Here is a 19,104-nt window from a genome sequence, read left to right as displayed (position 1 = left end):
AAATGGGTCCAAAAATACCTCATGAATGGGGAAATTAGCTATAGAAAAGGGAAACTGCTTTTTGTACCAGGCTGTAAACATGTTCATTTCCACTGTAAAGTTGGGCATTGTAACACGGGGGTTTATGGGGATTGACTCGCTTTTGGAGCCAGCGTCAAGTGGATTTCAGCTCAGCATTCACCACAATCTCCCCCATGAAACTGATCAGCAAACTCAGCACTCTGGGTTTAAATACAACAGTCTGCAATTGGATATTGGACTTCCTCACAAACAGACCCCAGTCAGTTCAGAATTGGAGGAATCACCTCCTCCACTCTAGTGCTCTAGTGCTCAGCCCCCTCCGTTCACGCTGTACACCCATGACTACATCCCTTTACATGGAGAGAAATCTGTTGTGAAGTTTGCGGACGACACCACCATCATCGGCCAGATTTCAAACAACGATGAGACTTAATATGGGAAGGAAATTCAAAATCTTGTAGAGTGGTGCACATAGAACAATCTACTGCTCCATCCATCCATCCATCCATCGTCAACCACTTATCCTGCGTACAGGGTCACGGGGGGCTGGAGCCAATCCCAGCTGACATCAGATGAAAAAGGCGGGGTACACCCTGGACAGGTCGCCAGTTCATCGCAGGCAACCTACTGCTTAACGTCAGCAAAACCAAGGAGCTGATCATTGATTTTAGGAAGAAGGAGATAAAGACACACACTCCTGTTTACATCAGTGGAGCAGGTGAACAGTTTCAAGTTCCTGGGAATCAGCATCACAGAGAACCTGACATGGTGGTCTCACATCTCCACGCTGGTGAAGAAAGTTCAGAAACCGATGTATTTCTTCAGGAAGCTTAAGAAGGCCAAATTCCCACACCAAGTCCTTGTCAGCTTTTACAGAGGAGCAATAGAAAGCATCCTGACTGGAAACATCACTAACTGACATGGGATGTGCATGATCCAGGACCAGAGGGCTCTGCAGCGGGTGATTAAAACTGCTCAGAAGATCATTGGTACCCATCTCCCGAGCATCAGTGATATCGGTGAGGTGAGGTGCCTACGCAGAGCCCAAAGGATACTAAAGGACAGAACCCACCCAGCCACAGCCTGTTCACCCTGCTGCCTTCTGGGAAGAGATATAGAAGTTTCTGCTGCTGCACCACCAGACTGCAGTTTATTTCTGTTTACCATTTTTATAATTAATTCTTTATTAATGTATATTGTCTGCTATTTAGCAGAAGGGAGTTACAAAACTAAATTTCACTCTATACCTTGTTGTATTATGACAATAAACCTACCTACCCACCTACATTCGAGGAACAAATTTTTCAGTCCTGGAGGTTGCAGCTTGCTTAAAATTAAAACAGTAAGATTGCCTTTAAAGGAACATAAATGTTAAAAGGTTTGAAATTTAGAAACTAACAAAATTTAGTGACACTAGTCTAAAATTATCCTAAACCGTAAACTACGGCCAAGCTAAAGGCACAACAGCAACAACAGAAACCCAAAAACATTGGTGACATTGGTATGTCAAAGTTGCAAAAAAAATTTATTGATACAGGTTTAAAAAACAGTGCATATGGAACTTGTTGTTCATGCAGAAATAGTTCCTACAGGTAACTCCTCATACAATCACAAATGATTATTTATATTTAAAAAGACAGTAAATAAGCATATTTTTCAAAATGTTGAATGTATACTTTTGAAAAATCACACCTTTAACATTTGGGTCTGAATTTACAGTTAAAATATGTTCTGACACTTGACAAATGACATCACACTAAGTAATGAAGACCCACATTTTAGGTGGTCTTATTTGGGGCAATCTTAGTTTATAATGGCATTGCTGGAAAGTATCAGAGCACATGGGAAACAGACTAGAGTTTGAACAAACCTTCAGTAACATCCTTGGTGTGAACACGCCCGTAATGTTTGGGTTTTACACCCGAGCTGCCATATGCATGGGCAGGAAGAGCGAGGCAGGTGTGATGAAAGAAGGGGGAGGAGGGGAGGGCTGATCAGGAAATGGTGAAGGGAAATCTAATTTATTTTTCATACGCTTCTGAGATGGAATGTCATATATCATGCTAGGCAGCAATTTCGTGCCAGTCCCAGGTTCACAAAAGATGAAAGAATAGTGATCAAAGATACAGCTGCTGGAGTTGCTAAGGGATCCACTTCCAGTGAGAACAATATAAACTGCGTTGAAATAGTCATCCAGTATATTGTCACTGTTGGTTTTCAGCATCAACTCTCTCCCAACATTTTACACGGTAGCCAACAGGAATGAACTTCAGAATTTTTCACATATGCACACATAGAAGGGATATTAAACAAACAGATTTGGGACTAAATAGATACAGTTTGTTCCCTGAATTGACAGCACATTTACAGGAAGATACAATATCTTGTCTATGGAACAACAAAATATCAAATAATTATTTGCTATAATATAATAATTATCAAATAAATAATTACATGAATAAAATACATAAATGAACCAAACAACAATTTGTGAAATAAACTATAAAGAATTTACTCATAATAATAAAATGTTATTTCATTATAGACATTTCATTTCAGAAAAATATTTACCTCAGGAGTTTGTAGAGACCAAAGACTGAGCTAGTGAATATTGGACTTATGACAGGGTACAGCAGTGTTGCGTTTCGGTTCCAACATGGCCGCCGGAGCTGACCCCAACCATTTTAGACAATGCTTGTGATTCCACCAGGAGAATACGCGTTCAAAGTCTTTTTCTGCTGGAAGCCATTTCAACACAGAAACAGCATAGAGAATCTGGCCAAATTAAAACAAAATACCCTGTGCTCACTAATGATCGTCCATATCAACAATAAACACAATTAAAACAGACAAAAAAGAAACAGTTTAAGTATATAGCTTACTTAACCATGGCTGAAGCACAAAAAGCAAGGTTTAAAAACCAAATCAACAAAATCTGAGAAATGAAAAACAAACCAACAGTGTCGGGCAGGCAAAACGCTCCGCGTACAAGGTAGTTAACAACACAAGGTTGTGCTACACACATCTACCTTAACCGATAATTAATAGATATATTGTCACTATCACATAAGTGAAATAAAATAAAACAATATATACAGTTATTTATAAACATGCAGGTATATACCCCGAACATTCTGGAGTGCATTTTTTGAATTTGCGTCCAGATGAATGTAAACAGCAGCAACAAAATGATAATTTGGTTTCATCTTTCAACATTAAAAGGTCTGACATTTGGGAAACAGTGTCCATTTTGACTGTGTTTGATGGCAACAACAAGTAGTGTTCAGTTGGAGGGCTTTGGGGGCTGTTGCTGTCTCACTTAGCATCTGACTCGCAGCTTAGAAACGGTGCAGCTAAACCAAGGTTTAGACAAAGGTTTAAAAATGCAGCCGCTTGCTTCTTCCTACACAGCTTTGAACCACTACACTGAATGCATAATCAATTAAGATCTCTGGCCTGCACACACAACATATATTAAAACACAAAGTAACTTGTAGTTTGAGTAGTTTATAGCCTTACTTATCAAAGTACTTTTATACTTTTTCAATACTCCAAAGATTTTCAGTATTCTCCCCACCACTGAAATTCACTTATAAATTGATTGATTAAAGCACAGAAAGTCTCACCAAAAACATTTTCTCCCTCATTTGTGTTCCATCGACCACACACATTGTCTCTATCACAAACCAAGCTACCTCTTAAATATAATTTGTTGTTGCAGCTGTTCTTTTTACATTAGTCATTAAAACTGTAGATGCTTTTGAGATTCACCAGAAGCTTTCAAAGCTATAAAGTTATTATGGAGTTGGCTGTGAATGTTAATAGACAGACACAGCATAGTTTTTATGCCTCCCTGGTGCTCTTCAATTGTTCTACCACATGAGTTTATTTCATTTTTTTGCTACATTCAGCCCCTACAAAAGCACTCTGTAAAATGTTCTTTTCTTATAGCCATTACAGTGCTCCCTTCATGAGTGTATACTGTTAGCTCAAACACAATATGGACCGCTGCTTTGCAAAACAGAAAGACCAGAAAAGCATCCATCATGCATTTTCAATTCAGTTTGATTTCTTTCTTCATTCACCTTACTTGTCATTGATTGGCTGCACCAACCTTTTCCTTTTTTCTGCTTTAAGGTTTGAGAATTTCCATCGTCTTGTTACACACCAGAGGTCAACCAATTACAGCATCTATATCAGGCTTAGGAGCTCTTTCTACTTCACTGGCGCTGTGGAAAATGCTCTGATCTTTACCATGTTTCGCATTATGATTTCTAGAGGAAATACCGAGCTACATATAGAGTGGTATATTTAGTTTTTTTCTTAGATAATTTGCTAGTGGGTGTGTATCATTATCTTCAAACAAGAGAAGCTGATTTGCGTTGGGAACAAGTTAAATCTCACCCCATTGGCAGATATAGCTGCTGAAGATTTAAATAGTCAGTATTAGATTAATTGACTAACTGTTTTTTTTTTTTTTTCCTGCAGTACACCATACAATTGTAGATGTAATTATCGAGATACAACACTGAGCAAACCCACACAGCACTTGTCCTTTGCTTTATGAAGATGAATACAAACAAAATTGGTGAGGACTGTGGGTGGGTGTAAGGCTTGTATTTGCCTTTGCACTCATACATTCATTTGGCGTACTGCATAGCTACAAAATAAAAGTCTTTGTGCTCATTGCATTCTTCTTGCTTTTGCAGACTCAAATATATGGGGTCTGCTTTACAAATCAGGATTTCTTTTTGGATTTTCATTTGGAAAATAGATTGAGAGAGATTGGTGATTAAAAAAGTGCGTGCAAGTAAATGTAAACAACAATGTAATTGATACAAAATTACTTATGGTGGCATTTCAACTTATTGCATGGTCGATGATTTTAAAACGGGACTGAAGAAAGCATGGCATGCAAGAATGATGAATTTTTAAAGTGGCATTCCAACTACATATCAAAGTCAATTTACCAGTCTGATATTCAACACACACTGGCAGATGTGTTTAGAATATGTATATGCTTTATGCAACAGTAATGTAGCCTAGTTTGTAACGATACCTCATGAAGTGTAGTATGGATTTGTCCAACAGGTGGAACATACTTTGTGTAAGTCAAGGGTGCCAGCGCGATGGCTCTGCCAAGTTACTGATTTATATTTGTGGATCATGGAGAGTTTGTTTGTGGATTTTGTGCATGTTTTGTATTTACAAATTGTGATATTTATGACTCATAGTCTGTGCATTTACAATGATACTGACATTGATTTAGACCCATAAGCTTAGTCAAGTCTTGAGCTTGGAGACAACAAATTTATAACAGAAAGTGTTAATTGCAAACTTGGGGCATGGAGTTTCAAAGATGTGGGCATTTATCCAGAAGGAAGTGCCCGATAAAAGTTTGATCCATACTAGGGACTAAAGGTCAGGATTTGTCAGCTTCTGTTTTGATACTTACTTTTTTTGCAGTTTTTTCCATTATTTAGATTTTTAGGTTAAATATTATCAGTTATTATGAACATCAACTTCTTAGGTCTCAGCGGCATTTGCATAATGGTGCCTACCAAGGAGTTAGGCAAACAAATCTAAAATACATCTCGCATTCATGTTCATTTGAACATGTGACTTTATAGTTCAAACTTACTGAACTGTAGACAGTGTATTAATGGTGTTGAAAAACTTTCTTCAGATAGGGATAAAGACCATACTGTGTAATGCCCATGCTCATTTAGCATTATAGGCCCATTTGTTAGTGTGGTTCGGCAGCCTGACAGCACAGGGCTGTAAAGAAAAACTAAAAAGGACTGTAAAGTCAGCAACTACAATTACTGGCACGGAATTACCACAACTCTAGGACATTTACAACTCTCGCTGCAAAAAGGCATAACATCATTAAGGACAGCAGCCATCCTGCTCATGGACTGTTCTCACTTCTACTATCTAAATAACGTTACTGGAGCATCAGATCTCACACCACCCGGCAGTCAGGCTGCTAAATAGCTGTCGCTCCCACATGAAGTGACCACTTTTTGTAAATAGTATGTAGTATGTACTGGATATGGGTATGTGCGCTATAAGTTATTACTATTATGCATGTATGTCAATAGACCATCCATATATGTAATTATTTATGTACATAAAGGATGAGAGAAGCATTTCACTGTGCACTGATGAATGTATGTGGAAAAAATAGAAGTGGGACAAAACTATGGGTGACACCTGTCTGTATGCTGAACATTATACTTTGGTACACTTTTACTAGCAACTTGATTTTGATATGTTTCTTAGTCTGTGCATATATGTATAAAGACAAACTGCTCAATATTATACTCACCAGTTAATAATTTGTGTGTTTTGATAATGGGCAGGTAGTTTACAGTGGGTTTATCAAAGCTTTTATGCTTAAATGGTGCAGGCCAGATAACTAAGACATGAGCTAAAAAGAGGCTAAAACTGTCCTCAGAGTCAAGGGGAATAGCAGAGTCGGGTGATCATTTTCTGAGGTATATGTCACCACAAGAGCCCCTTTCCACATTATACATGGTCAAGTGAATCATTGTTAACATGAAAATGTTGATTAGTGCTGCTTTAAGTTGTGCCTTAAATCTGTAGTTGTGAAACCCAACACCAGGTCCTATGTTGATCAACTTGTGTAATTATCATAATTACAAAGCAGTAATTAGGCAATATTAGTGAGTAGCAGTTTAGCTCTAGCTGGCGCCTCTGGTGCAATCATGCCCACACATCTTAAAATCAGTGGAGATGCTGAAAACATGAGGCAGGTATTTTGTAAACACTCCCACACCATTGTTCTATATATTATGACATATTTATGTTGCAAGCTTACATTAAATATGTACCAGGCAGTGTCATATATTCACGCACCATGTAAGTGTGAATCAAATATGGCCTGCATGTTTTTTACTTCAAGCCCAGCAGGGTTCCCCTCAGCCCAGTGAAGGAGAAATCACAACCCGTCTTAGTTTAGTATGCACTCATCTCATCAAATCTTCTTAATGTGTCAGTGACAGGTTGTTTCTGTGAATGCAAATGAACATCATCATTGTAGCATTCAAATAGAACAACAACAAATACATTTCTTTATTTGCCTGGCTTAATTGCTTATTAACTTGGGATTACTTTGTGTTTTTGTTAAAGTATTCCACATGATAATTAATCAATTTCAGTCCACAAATGCAACTCCTCAGCAGAGCCCATCAGCAAAACAAGCTTATATGAAGCACTGCAAACTAGGCCACCTCTGATGCTCTGCCGTGTTGCACACAATGCACAACTCCTGAGAAAGGAGAGCATTGATCTGCGCTAAATCTGCGCGAGTTTTCTATCCCCACCCAATTCGGTGTGACAAACGCACTGAAGCTGAACTAATGCTGTTATAAAGCTGCACCAGCTGCCATGCGCTTTTGTATGATGTGTTTTCTTGCTCGCTGCCGATTTGGAAGGAAGAGAGGTCTTGCAAGTGAACGCAGAGCTGAGTCAAAAAGCAGAATCTTGCCAAGAAAGAGCGTTCCTGTCTCTTTTGTGACGCCATTTTTTAAATCTCACCTGTCGGAGCAAATCTATTTTCCTTCTCCTTCTGTTTTCGGATTCACGTAGTGAACTATTCTTCTTTTTTCCCCACTGTTGTTCCTCACCCGTCTCCCCTCCATGAATAGCATCAAGAGTAATGTTTTTTGTGGACAAATGTGAAGATAGGAATCTTTTAGTAGCACATGACATTGCCTCTTATTGCATCATGCCATCAGTATTATTTTCATGCCTTGAAAACGTTTTGAGAGGAATTCATCAGTGCAAGGTCCTCTATTATCCCCCACAATGGGTTTTTACAAATTTGCAGCAGGAAACATGAGCACTTTAAAAACCTGAGACTGAAGTGATAGACTGTAAAAGTAAGGTATAACTGTTAACTGTTCTGAAACATAGCGGTGAACAGCCTTGCTATATGAAGTATATGTGCTGCTGAAAACATACTGTATAATTATCAGATACTATCATCCACCTAGGAAGGTAAGATTTACTGTACATTATGTTGCAACTAGGAATGTGAACAAATTAGAATACATTATTCGGATATGAACATATGATGCGCTCTGAACAGACGCTACAGTTTATGAATTATTACAGTAATTATCCCCATTCTAATCTAGAGGTGGGGGAAAAAAATCCACATACCGACATATCGACGTATCGCGATATTTTCCGTGGCAATATTGCATCGATACACAGACATAAAGTATCGATTTCTTATTATGTAAATTGTACATGAGAATTTTACTTTTTGGTACTATAATAATAAAATCAATTGCTTTTTCAGTCCAATAGAAAAAGACTTTGCAAGAAGTTATATAAGAAGAATATATCGCAATATTTTTAAAATCACAATAATATTGTGTGGGGTCTGCACAGTGTAAACAGGAACTGAAAATATCCAGAGCAACACAAGCCTTTTCATGATCCAGATTATTCAAAATGTATAAACAGACTACTGACTTAAACACACAGGTGTTTGAAAGATAGATATTGAGCATTCAGTAAGGTTCATCCTCAACTTCAACAGCTCAGTGCAGGATAACGCTTGACTGATGTTCAACAGCTGTGATTAGTGCACAATGGCCAAGAGAGAATTATTAGATGAGCAACTGCACTGTAGTCAGCTATTCTCTTTTTTTATCAGACACTTTAGACCAACATATCACCAGTTTTTAAAGAAAAACCATGCAATATTGCCCAAGGTAATTCTGACTTGTTTTTACATTGTTATAACATTCTGTTCTAGTCTACATGTAATGTTAGACAGCTTTAAACTCATTTTAGACTTTTGACAAGCTCACTATCAAATTTCACCATTAGATATTTTAACTTTTACTTACCTTGGAAAGTCCAATAGATAATAGACTTTGAGATCTTATCGAGACGGCAACATGAAATGTTTCAGACAAAAAAAAATTTAGTCATTGTGTAAAACCTCGGTAAAGAAACTTCGGAAACATGAAGCGTGAATGGCTTTCAGACCAGGTAGGGATTCAAAGAAACAGTCTTGTGCAGACCATTATTATACATCTCAACATTAGAAGCAGTGTCATTGCATTCTTAATGACTTTAACCATTCCAAAAAGAACACAATTTTAAATTACAAAATAAATAGAGTAGAGAACACAACAAGCTTAACCTGTTCCTGTTATATTTTCTCCTATGGTGGACTGGCTGTAAAGGTATAGGATTAAGCAGAGTGTGTCAGTAATGTCCGTCAGGGTTCTCAGTCATCCAGGTCATAGCTATCCAAGGAAGGTTAAATCAAAGGGCAAATGGACTTGGTTGAATATACTTGAGTACATCAATAGTGTCCTTCTGTGGATTCTACCTTGTCAAAGGAAGCAGTGAGCAGCCAACGGGGATTGATAAATGGATTTCAGGAGCCTGAGTTTGACAGTACTCCTCTCTCTCTCACGCTCCTCTTGATTGTAATGTTTCAATCAATGGACTCTTGTGACTGGGAGTCTCTGGTCCATGCAGCCACCCCAATGACCACAGAGTCTATCAAGTTGATGTGAGGTATTTGAATAATGATCCCAAAATGCTGCTTATAACAATACGAATGCAATGGTATATGGAATTTATTAAATGATATATCATTGAGACTGGGTAGAATACAATGTAAATAAATGACTTACAAGATAAGATAAGATATATCTGAGTAAGAAATTAAACCCCAATATCAAGACAAGTCTGAGACAGTAGAGAAAATATCTCTATACCGGACTTGAGACAGAGTACTACAACAGTCACAACATTTAGTTAAATACTTAGCTAGCCATATAATTTATTTCTGACTGATTCTCATCACAAGCCCACAGGAAGACTAGAAAAACAACTAAAGGAAAACAGCCTGTCCTTTTCTCTGCTTCCCGATATCACCAGTGGGTGATCGAAGCCCACAGAGATCAGAGGAAGGCAGGCCTCTTCTGCTGAGCTTTAGAGTACATCTTCAGTGGCCTCAACATGCACTAAAGAGGTTCACTAAGCACTATAAATTACCAGCTGCCTTTGTTGTACGAGCCTCTGCTGACGGGAGATCCTTTTCCTGTCTTTGGGCCAGTTGTATGACAAAGAGAGGCAGCAGCATCTGCTGTGTGACAGGGATGTTTACTGTACAGAATATGCAGAAAAGTGCATCTCACATCAAAGGGGACAGCCAGTATCTCCACATCACTGCCTACTTCAATCATACATCACTTTGAGTTATTTTATTATCAAAATTTCTCAAACTAATTAAAAGGGACCCTTATCAGGCTTTTGAAAGCAAACCTCGTATTGAGTAGGAAACAAAAGTTAATCCTATTATTGTAACCATGATATTGGCTGACTGACTCACATGCAGATTATTTTGATTTGATTTGAATCTGCTCTAGCAGCTCTTCTTCAGACAAATTTAAAACACACTGCATTCCGTCCAAAAGGGAAGCCTCACATCAGACATGTTCCTGTTTGACAAAAAGCTGGCTGACAGCCTGCTGATTGGGTCTGTGCCCTTCCTATTCCCTTCTCATTGTGTATCCTTCTTCCTGGACATATTTCTCCTCAGTGACTTTTTCCTGTCAGCCATTTTGTGAACATGCATGTGTGCACACTGTATATGAGGGGTCCTATTCTAAATCAGCTTGTCTCTCATTCAGGAAGCTTAAGCAGCTATTTAACACCTGCAGTATGAATTATATAACAGTGCTCCATACGGACAGTCCTCTGCATAAACACACACACATCTTGCTGGTACGAGCATTCACACAAATGGAGACTAATCACCCGCCATCATTTCTGACTCCGCCTCTGTTAGCTTTCTCTCAGTCTGTGGACAGACTGGGGTTAAATTTATATTTGCTAACATTTCTGGGTGTTTGTTTCATCCTTCTTTGAGTGACAGATGGGTGGGGTTTACATGGTTTACCTTAGAGCTTGGGTAAAGTTTGAATTACAGATAGCTATTTCCCTCTTGCAAACATTTTCCCTGACTAGACATTTCAGACTCCCTCACTCTGTCTTGTATTTCCTTAACTGGAAATCTCACCAAATGATCATCACAATGTCCTCATTTTCGCTCTAAATTGTCCTTAGGTGTGAATGTGAGTGTGACTGGTTGTTTGTCTATGTGTGGCACTGCGATGGACTGGCGACCTGTCTAGGGTGTACACCGCCTTTTCCCCGAGGCCAGCTGGGATTGGCTCCAGCCCCCTGCGACCCTGTATGCAGGATAAGCGGTTGACGATGGATGGATGCATGTCTTCATTTTCAGAATGCCGTTGTGCTTTGAGGGTGTGTGGGGGATTTTGGTCTCTGTTATGCCGTATTCTGTAGTATTCTCTCAAATATTCAATAAATTGTCAATTAATCCCATGTAAAGAGCAAAACCATCAATGAATTAATTCTATCACTACTAATTAATTATTTTGATTGAACTATCTTTTTGTGAAATCTATGCCACTGCAGTATTTTTAAAATGTACCCGAACAGGTTTCATTGATGGTTAATCTAGTGCTAATAAAGTGAAGCCTGCTAGCTAGTTTAGGCAGTCAACTCGAGTCAGCCACTATACACACTTTTCTAACTGCTACATATATCCAGTGCACCCTTTTCATTAGGGTGGTGTACCTACCCATCAGCGCTCTACTCAGTCTTCTCCTGCCATGCCTGCAGGTCGACTCCCGTGACTCCCCATTCCCTGCAGTGCTGAGCTTGGTGTTTCCTTGTATGGAGTGGCGAAGTCAGAGTCTGGACACTAAAGATTAATGCGTTACATATTCTACGTTGGCTGAATGATTGGTCAGTTGACAGAAAATTTATCCAGAGTGACTAATCTCTTATGTAATTTATCAAGAAGAAATGTTAGCAATAAACATTTACTGGTTTTGGCTTTGCGAATGAAAGGTTATGCAGTATTTTCTATTTCATATCATTTTGAAATATTATTGGCTTTTGTAGTGTTGAACGGCCAAAACAGACATCGCCTTGACCCCTCAGAGCTTTTGATGACCATTTCTTCTTGTTTTCAATCAACCCTAGACAAACCTATCAACCTGTTCCATTTTTTTGCCATTTGTCTTAACCCCTCAAACAACCACATTAAGCTCCCTCCTTTTATTTCCCTTTCCATGCTAGAATTGTGCTTTTATACAAGGATCAGTGCCTTTCATGACACCTTCTTGTATGTCCCTGTCTCTCTCTCTCAAACTCAAATGTTATACTCATACACTCCGCTAGCTCTCTGCTGTTTGTTTGGAGGATGGCTGGTGCTGGTAATCAGCTTTCACTGGCAGCCTGAAAAATAAGTTAAGGCAGTGAGCATCTGCCAGCCATCATCTGTGTATGAGTGTGTATGCGAGTGTGTCTGTCAAGTGTGTGTACATCTGAATGTCACCACGAATAGTTGTCTTTAAGCTGAGCACATTAGAAAGTGAAACAAAATTGAATTTTGGGGCTGTCAACCAGCGCACTTTCAACAGCCTGTCAAAATCTAATCACAGATGGCTTGATCAGACAGTGTATCTTTCTCTGGTAAAAGGTTTTCTGCCTTCCACATATGAAATTTAGAAAGCTTCCACCCACAGTGAAAGACCGCCTGTAGGCTTTTGCATACAATGTGTGCATGCTTGGCTTCACCGCTGGGCCTGTTGGATCTGTAACAAGGGTGATGGATGGAGCTTGTTACTCACAAGTGATTTGCATCATCTTTACTGTTTCCACAAAGCTGCTGTGGGAACCATCGCAAACCATTCTATTTCCCTCCCTTTCCACGGTAGCAGATCACACTGTCAGAACCCATCTAAAGTTGTTTCTCCTTTCTTTGGTCTTTAGCCTCTCAGGCATGGCGGGGGAAAAAGAGAGATTGGTCTTTGACGCTACCGATCCACTTTTTCCCTGCCTCCCTCTGCTCCAATCGACCCTCCTCCGCACGGTGATCCACTTTTCCTTCCGAATGTTCCCAGGCTATACATCTCTTTTTCCCTCTTCCTCTCCCTCTACTGTATCTCACTCTCTCCCTCGCTTTCCTTCCCCAATGCGATGGCTTTGTGTTGCGGTGCACCTTCAGGCTGTGTGTGGGATGGTGTTGTGGGCTGGCATCTGGCAGCCTCTGATAAGAGAGCGAGTGAGCTGGTGCTATTCCTTCTGAGATGTTTTTAATTTTTTTATTTTTTTTTTGGGGGGGGGGGGGGGGGGGGGGGGGGCATCGTCCAGGGAGACCATTGGGCAAGGTTTTTTACTGTGTCAGACAGACCTTGTATAAAAAGTACTGTACAATAGACTTTGACCACGAAGTCAACACGTTTGTGTATGTCATTATTTGCTGTTTTATGATGGTTTCGTCATATGCTGCACCAAATCTTGAAGCTGCGTTAACTGATTTTCATGGCCACTTGGCAGCAGTGGAACAAGCTGAAAGAACAACTTATGACACATCACCTCAAAAATTTGTAATAAACATTTTTTTTGCCTCATCCAGCAGACATTCCCCACCATCAGGACTCTGAGAACTCTGCCTCTGACTGGCGAATACTCTTTATTCAGTTGGTTAGGTTGGTTTAAATTAGGGGTTAGGTTAGGGTTATATTTAGCCAATCAGAGCTCCACGTACTGCCTTTGCAATGTGTTCTCTTGTGCAAAGCTAGACAACTAGTTAAACTCAAAAGTCAATAGCAAAAAGCAATTGTTTCCTCTTGTGGTTTTTAGTTTTGTTTGTGAAACTGAAACATTATAGAGATAAGAATATAAATCAGTTCCCATGCATTTATATCCATATTGAAAGTAAATATTATACACAAAACTATGTAAATACACAATTCCTACCTAAGTATAAAGCAAGCACTCTACTGTATGAAAAACACAGCTCAACTACCACAACGGCTTCTAATCACAAAACGGAGTGCTAGTTACTGCTGTACTGCAAGCTAGGCAAGCATATGTTTTACCAAAACAATAAAAATGTTTCCAACTTTACATCCCTTTAAAATGCAACTGTTTGATATAAATTTACACATTACTTACAGACCAATGGTCTCCAAGGCTGAAGTGTATCAGAAAAACATTCAGCAGGAACATGAATCCAGCACTGCCTGTCTTGCCTCTGTGTTCAACTGAAGAGTGTGCTTGACTGAATAATTACCTCTGACTTGTAGATGGCAGCACACAGCATTAACCAGTGCAAAATATAATATATATAAATATTGTTTTATTTTATTTTTTTTTACTTTTAACGTATTAAGCTCACTTTTTAAATGTATTTAACTTCTTTGAATTATTAACTTAACTTTAAACACAGCACACGTCACTATGCCCGTCTTACCTTTTAGCCAAAAATGGTTGTGTTTGAGAGTAGGGTTTGAGGGCCGGAAAACTATAACATGAGCTAAAGAGGCTTAAAGGCTTTGTGGAGTTAAGGCTGCATAGTTGATTTGTCACTAAAGAGTGACACCTTTCCTTTGACACTGAACATTGCTATTTGGTGCATTGTTAATATAAAATATATTGATTGGTGCAGTTTTAAGATTGGCCTATTTTTCATTTTCTGTCACAGAGGTAAAAACTACAAAGACTTAAGTTAGGATTTTGAGTGCGCTTGGAGAGTTTAGATCTTCCTGATACAGCTGTAGCTTCTGGCAACACATGTCTAGCTGGAACACGCTCCTGGCAATGCCTGGCCACATACTTCTTTCACTTTACTGATTGTGAATAGATAATCTGAGCCACGGGCTGCTGTTTATCACAGTTGAAATCTTTTTCTAGGAAGTTTTTCAATTAATTCCTTACCTCAGTGGATAAATACTGCAATAGCTGTATATTAATTTAACTCAGTTCACTAGCTTAATATTGCATTTGACCTAGAGACATGGGGGTGGGGTATAGGGACTAACATTATTTGTCATTGCGCAATTAATTGCTAATGTGACTCCAGGGACAGAGTCAGACTTACCTTATTGGTAAGCATATCCATTTTAGGTCTCAAATGTGAGGCATCAAGGGCCACAGATTGATTGTGCTTTTGCTAGCAGTGTTATCGGAGAAGAGTGCCAGACTGGCTGGCTACATCGCTTCTATTCAGTGGCTCCATCGACCACTCAAATGTGTCCCAAAATCCCTATTCATAAAACTTTAGTATATTATAATCTCATCACTAGTGGAGTCTGCGGTGAGTGGTTTTTTTCTTGTTCAATACAAATCCCTCTACTCCCCTTGAATTTCACGTTTAATCCCATAGGTTTCACATGGGCTTTACACATTACACCACGAAAATGTTTCCCACATATTTCAAATGTGATTTTAACATGTTTTACATGTTAAAATTCACACGTGCTGCACGTTGCTGCCAAGCAAGGAAGAAAAAAAGATGCACTGTACTATCTGCAATCATTTATTAGCATCAGCTCGATTAGCACGTTAGGTGATTTAAATATGATGTCCTATAGCAGTGAACCTTTGGCTTTCCATTTATTCTTAGTCAAATCACCATAAAATGTATTATCATCCCATGAATAAACTTCCAAGATCTTTATCCATCTCTCATCCTCGGGGCTCCTCTGTTTCAGAGTCTTGATTCTCCTGTTAGACACGAGATCAAACACATCATGGAGCACACAAAGACACATAGTGAGAAAATACACACATACACACACACACATACACAATCTTGGCCCTGGGTATCTCACCCTTTGCTCCATCTCACGCTTGAAAGGTTCAGAGGCTCCGGCCCGGAAAGTTCAGCAGTCAGGAGCGATGCCAACCAAATATTAAATGAATAAGAGAAAGAAGTGAGATGCTTTGACTGGATAAAGGGAGCAAAAGCATGAGCCGTAGACTTGTCAATTACCCATTTATGTCTGATATAGAGCGGAACCTGTGACTTGCCTCGGGAGGTGTGAGGGGTGTTATGTGATGGATACAGGAGCGTATCCACGATTGCAGCTATATATGTGGCTAGCATTAAACTCTATTTGTGTGGGAGCTGTCTGAAACTGTACAGCAAACTGACTCATCCCCACATATTTATCTTGTTTTATACTGTATACAGGTTATATATCTGCACCTCTACAGCCACTCTTATTGAGCAGTCAACCCAGGAAGCTTTTTAGGCACTCAGAAACCTGCCTCGCATTCTGGAGAAACTGAAGGGAATCAGGATAAATTTAGTTTAGTTGCTGGGCTACAAGTCCCGGCCCCCCCAAAGGTCCCTGCTCAGGAGGAACTCAGGATTGTGTTTGCTGTACTTCGAGTGTCACTGATTAGTTGAAAACAAGCTTTGAGGCTGCTACTACTTGACAGCAAATTGTGGCTACTTCAGCCTACTTTAGCCGCTCTGACTGTTTGTTTTTCTCCAGTTCTGCATGTTAGTACTGTTTTGTTACTCAAAGTTCGTACTACTGTTCAAACATAGTTTAAAAATTGGTAAAAAGCTAGTTTACTGATTTTTACAACCACATTAACATGAAAATCAGTAAACTAAGCTGTTGTTTATTAGCTACCAAGTCATGTTAAATGAGTGACTAATTAGCTAATCTTCAAAGTTTTTAAGATGGAAATGCAAAGAGGAGTGCACGTTGTTCCAGATTTAGATCCTGCACTGAGAAGCCCCTGGGATATGAGGCTAAAAGGTCCAAAATGGGGGCTAAGCTCTCATAAAGCTCTCTTTGTCAAAGTCAAAATGATTATTCTTCTCCTTTCCAATTATTTGCTTGCTTGTAATTAGAGCCCAACTGATGTTGGATTTTTAAGTCCGATACTGATTTTAATATTTTAAAATCCCATAGCTGGCTATATTCTTTTTTCCCTTTATTTTAAGAAACGCACAATATAAACAAAGACAATCCCTAACATTTGTTAGGTTGAGACCTCACCAAGATACCATGACATAATGCAGTTTAAAAATAAACTTTATTGTTAGAAAAAGTGCTTTAAACAAAAGTGCAAATTATAGAGTACTACTACTAATGAACATTAAATTAAATAGTGGATGTATTGTGGGGGCCAGCAAAACAGAAACTATAGAAAATACCAATATAGTACTACTACTAAAAATAATAATAATACTATGACATCATCTCTCATGTCATTGCTATAATAATAATAATAATAAACAGGGCTCTCGTATATAGGCAAATAATTATATATACATACAACAATGACTACTTTCTACTTTTCTACTTTATCACCTGTATTCTGTTAATTCTCTCCAAAGCTACGAGAAAGCATTTCCTAACCACCATCTGGCTCTAAAAAATGCAGTCGAAGATACAGTGATACAGAGGAAACACTGCCCTTGAATTAATCTAATACTACATGGCTGTCTACATCGAGGACCTGCAACTTTCAGATTTCACACTAACGTTTCACTTTTGAAAGGTGAGCCAACTTAGATAACTTTGTAAGGTTGGAAGCCATGTCAGATACTTGTTCAGCTCACATTTATTCACAAGTCACATCTGGTTAAATCATTTCTGACACGCCGAATGTAACTACAGACAAGCAGCTCGCAGACGTATTTAGAATATGTCAAACACTATAGTTTAATCGCTCATTAACGTTAGCGCTCCTCCACTGATTAAACATGTCATGAGACAGCTTTGTGGCTAATTTAGCAACGGGTGGCGTTAGCTGCTGTAAGTGAGATTGTTTAGCAGTAATAAATTAGAGAGAAATGAGATGACCAGTCGCTAGAACTGATAAATCTACAATCATGTCTGTCAGCAGCGTAGCCTCCAACGCTACCGCAACATTAAACACTGCTGTGAGCCTGGAGAGGGCAGTGAAAAACAGGAGGATTAGCAACTCTGGTCTCCCAAGAGGAAAAGGCTCAAAAAAAGAAAGAGGCTATTTTTATTATTATTTAAGTCATGTAATTGACATGACAAAAGGATAAACTCACCTGGAACAACCAGTGTGACAGCTACCAGGAGCTACTCTTTGTAGGTCAGCTGATGTTTTGTTCTGTGGTGCTGCAGGCTCTACTTGCAATGGAGTAAAGTGAAAGCTGTGAAATGTCTGCAATTTCTGTTATGTGTTGGAGCTAGTTTGTGATACTCTTGCTTGTCATTTGGATTGAACTTAAATTAAGAAAACATGTAGTTTCTATTGGTCATATTCATTCACTTTTACAGTAGTTTGGAGCAACTGACAGTTACCAAAAACATTTTTTCATCCTACTTCTGTTAGTGTGTTCTCTGCCTGCCATTAGTGGCAAGTGTTGACAGACAATTAGGTATTACAGGAAAACTACACACATGCTGTAATTTGATATCAATGGACAATTATAAACACCTGCTAACTGTATCATTCAGTGAAATGGTCTGGTTAATTAAAACATGTGAAATGGGAATTAAATCTGAAATGCCAATGACCAACAATGATTTCAGATCTAGTTCCAGTTAATTACATTACCGAGGTAGAGTAACGTCAAGCACATCGTCAACGTGCGACAAACTCCAGATGGTTTGAGCAACCTACATCAGTATGGCGATTGAAAAGAAAATAAAACCCTGTCAAAGCCTGATTCTCCATCTGCACAATCAACGTCTTAATCATGCTTCTGGCACGTCTTTACCGCAGAATATCCCTCCACAATTCAGTGCAACCTGCTCTGCTCAGATGAGTCAGCTTACCTACACTGGCACATTTGCTGATGAATATGAATTAAGCTCATATCGGGCAGCCCAGTCTGCTGGTGCACATGGTAATATCATCATGATGAAGCTCTGCCATTAACCTTAGATTTAACCAACTCGCGTATCTTAATTTCTCTTTTAAATTAATTAACTTTTTTTCATTATTAATTCTTTTATTTTCATCTCAAGGCTGCTTGCATCCCAAAATCACTTCTCTGACCTTAAGTCTTACATTCTAAATATCTTTACAACTGCAGGAAATTGATAAGAAGCAGTGAATTTAGGGGCGTAGAAACCACCACAAACTAAACATTACGCCAGGCAAAACAACAAAGATAGACACAGTCTAATCCGATAAAGGTTAATTAGGTCGGCAATGGTTAAAAAAAAAAAAAGAAGAACAATTTCATTTATTAACTGCAGG

The 19,104-nt window shown here is 38.9% G+C and overlaps 1 long non-coding RNA gene across 4 annotated transcripts; it reads right to left on the bottom strand.

The window, feature by feature from the left end:
• Positions 1–1,523: 1,523 nt before the first annotated feature.
• On the bottom strand, positions 1,524–9,066 carry LOC123978507. Of its 4 annotated transcripts, none has more exons than XR_006826987.1 (3): positions 8,910–9,066; positions 6,904–7,056; positions 1,524–2,796 (listed from the first exon to the last, which is right to left on the bottom strand). It is a non-coding gene; the product is annotated as an uncharacterized LOC123978507 (long non-coding RNA). The 4 variants fall into 4 exon arrangements; XR_006826988.1 differs by lacking the exon at positions 6,904–7,056 and having other exon boundaries at positions 1,524–2,288; positions 2,593–2,796; XR_006826986.1 differs by lacking the exon at positions 6,904–7,056.
• Between the last annotated feature and the right edge of the window lie 10,038 nt (positions 9,067–19,104).

The sequence above is a fragment of the Micropterus dolomieu genome, linkage group LG11 (assembly GCF_021292245.1).
Source record: "Micropterus dolomieu isolate WLL.071019.BEF.003 ecotype Adirondacks linkage group LG11, ASM2129224v1, whole genome shotgun sequence".
NCBI lineage: Eukaryota > Metazoa > Chordata > Actinopteri > Centrarchiformes > Centrarchidae > Micropterus > Micropterus dolomieu.
This window is presented reverse-complemented; position numbering and strand designations above follow the sequence as displayed.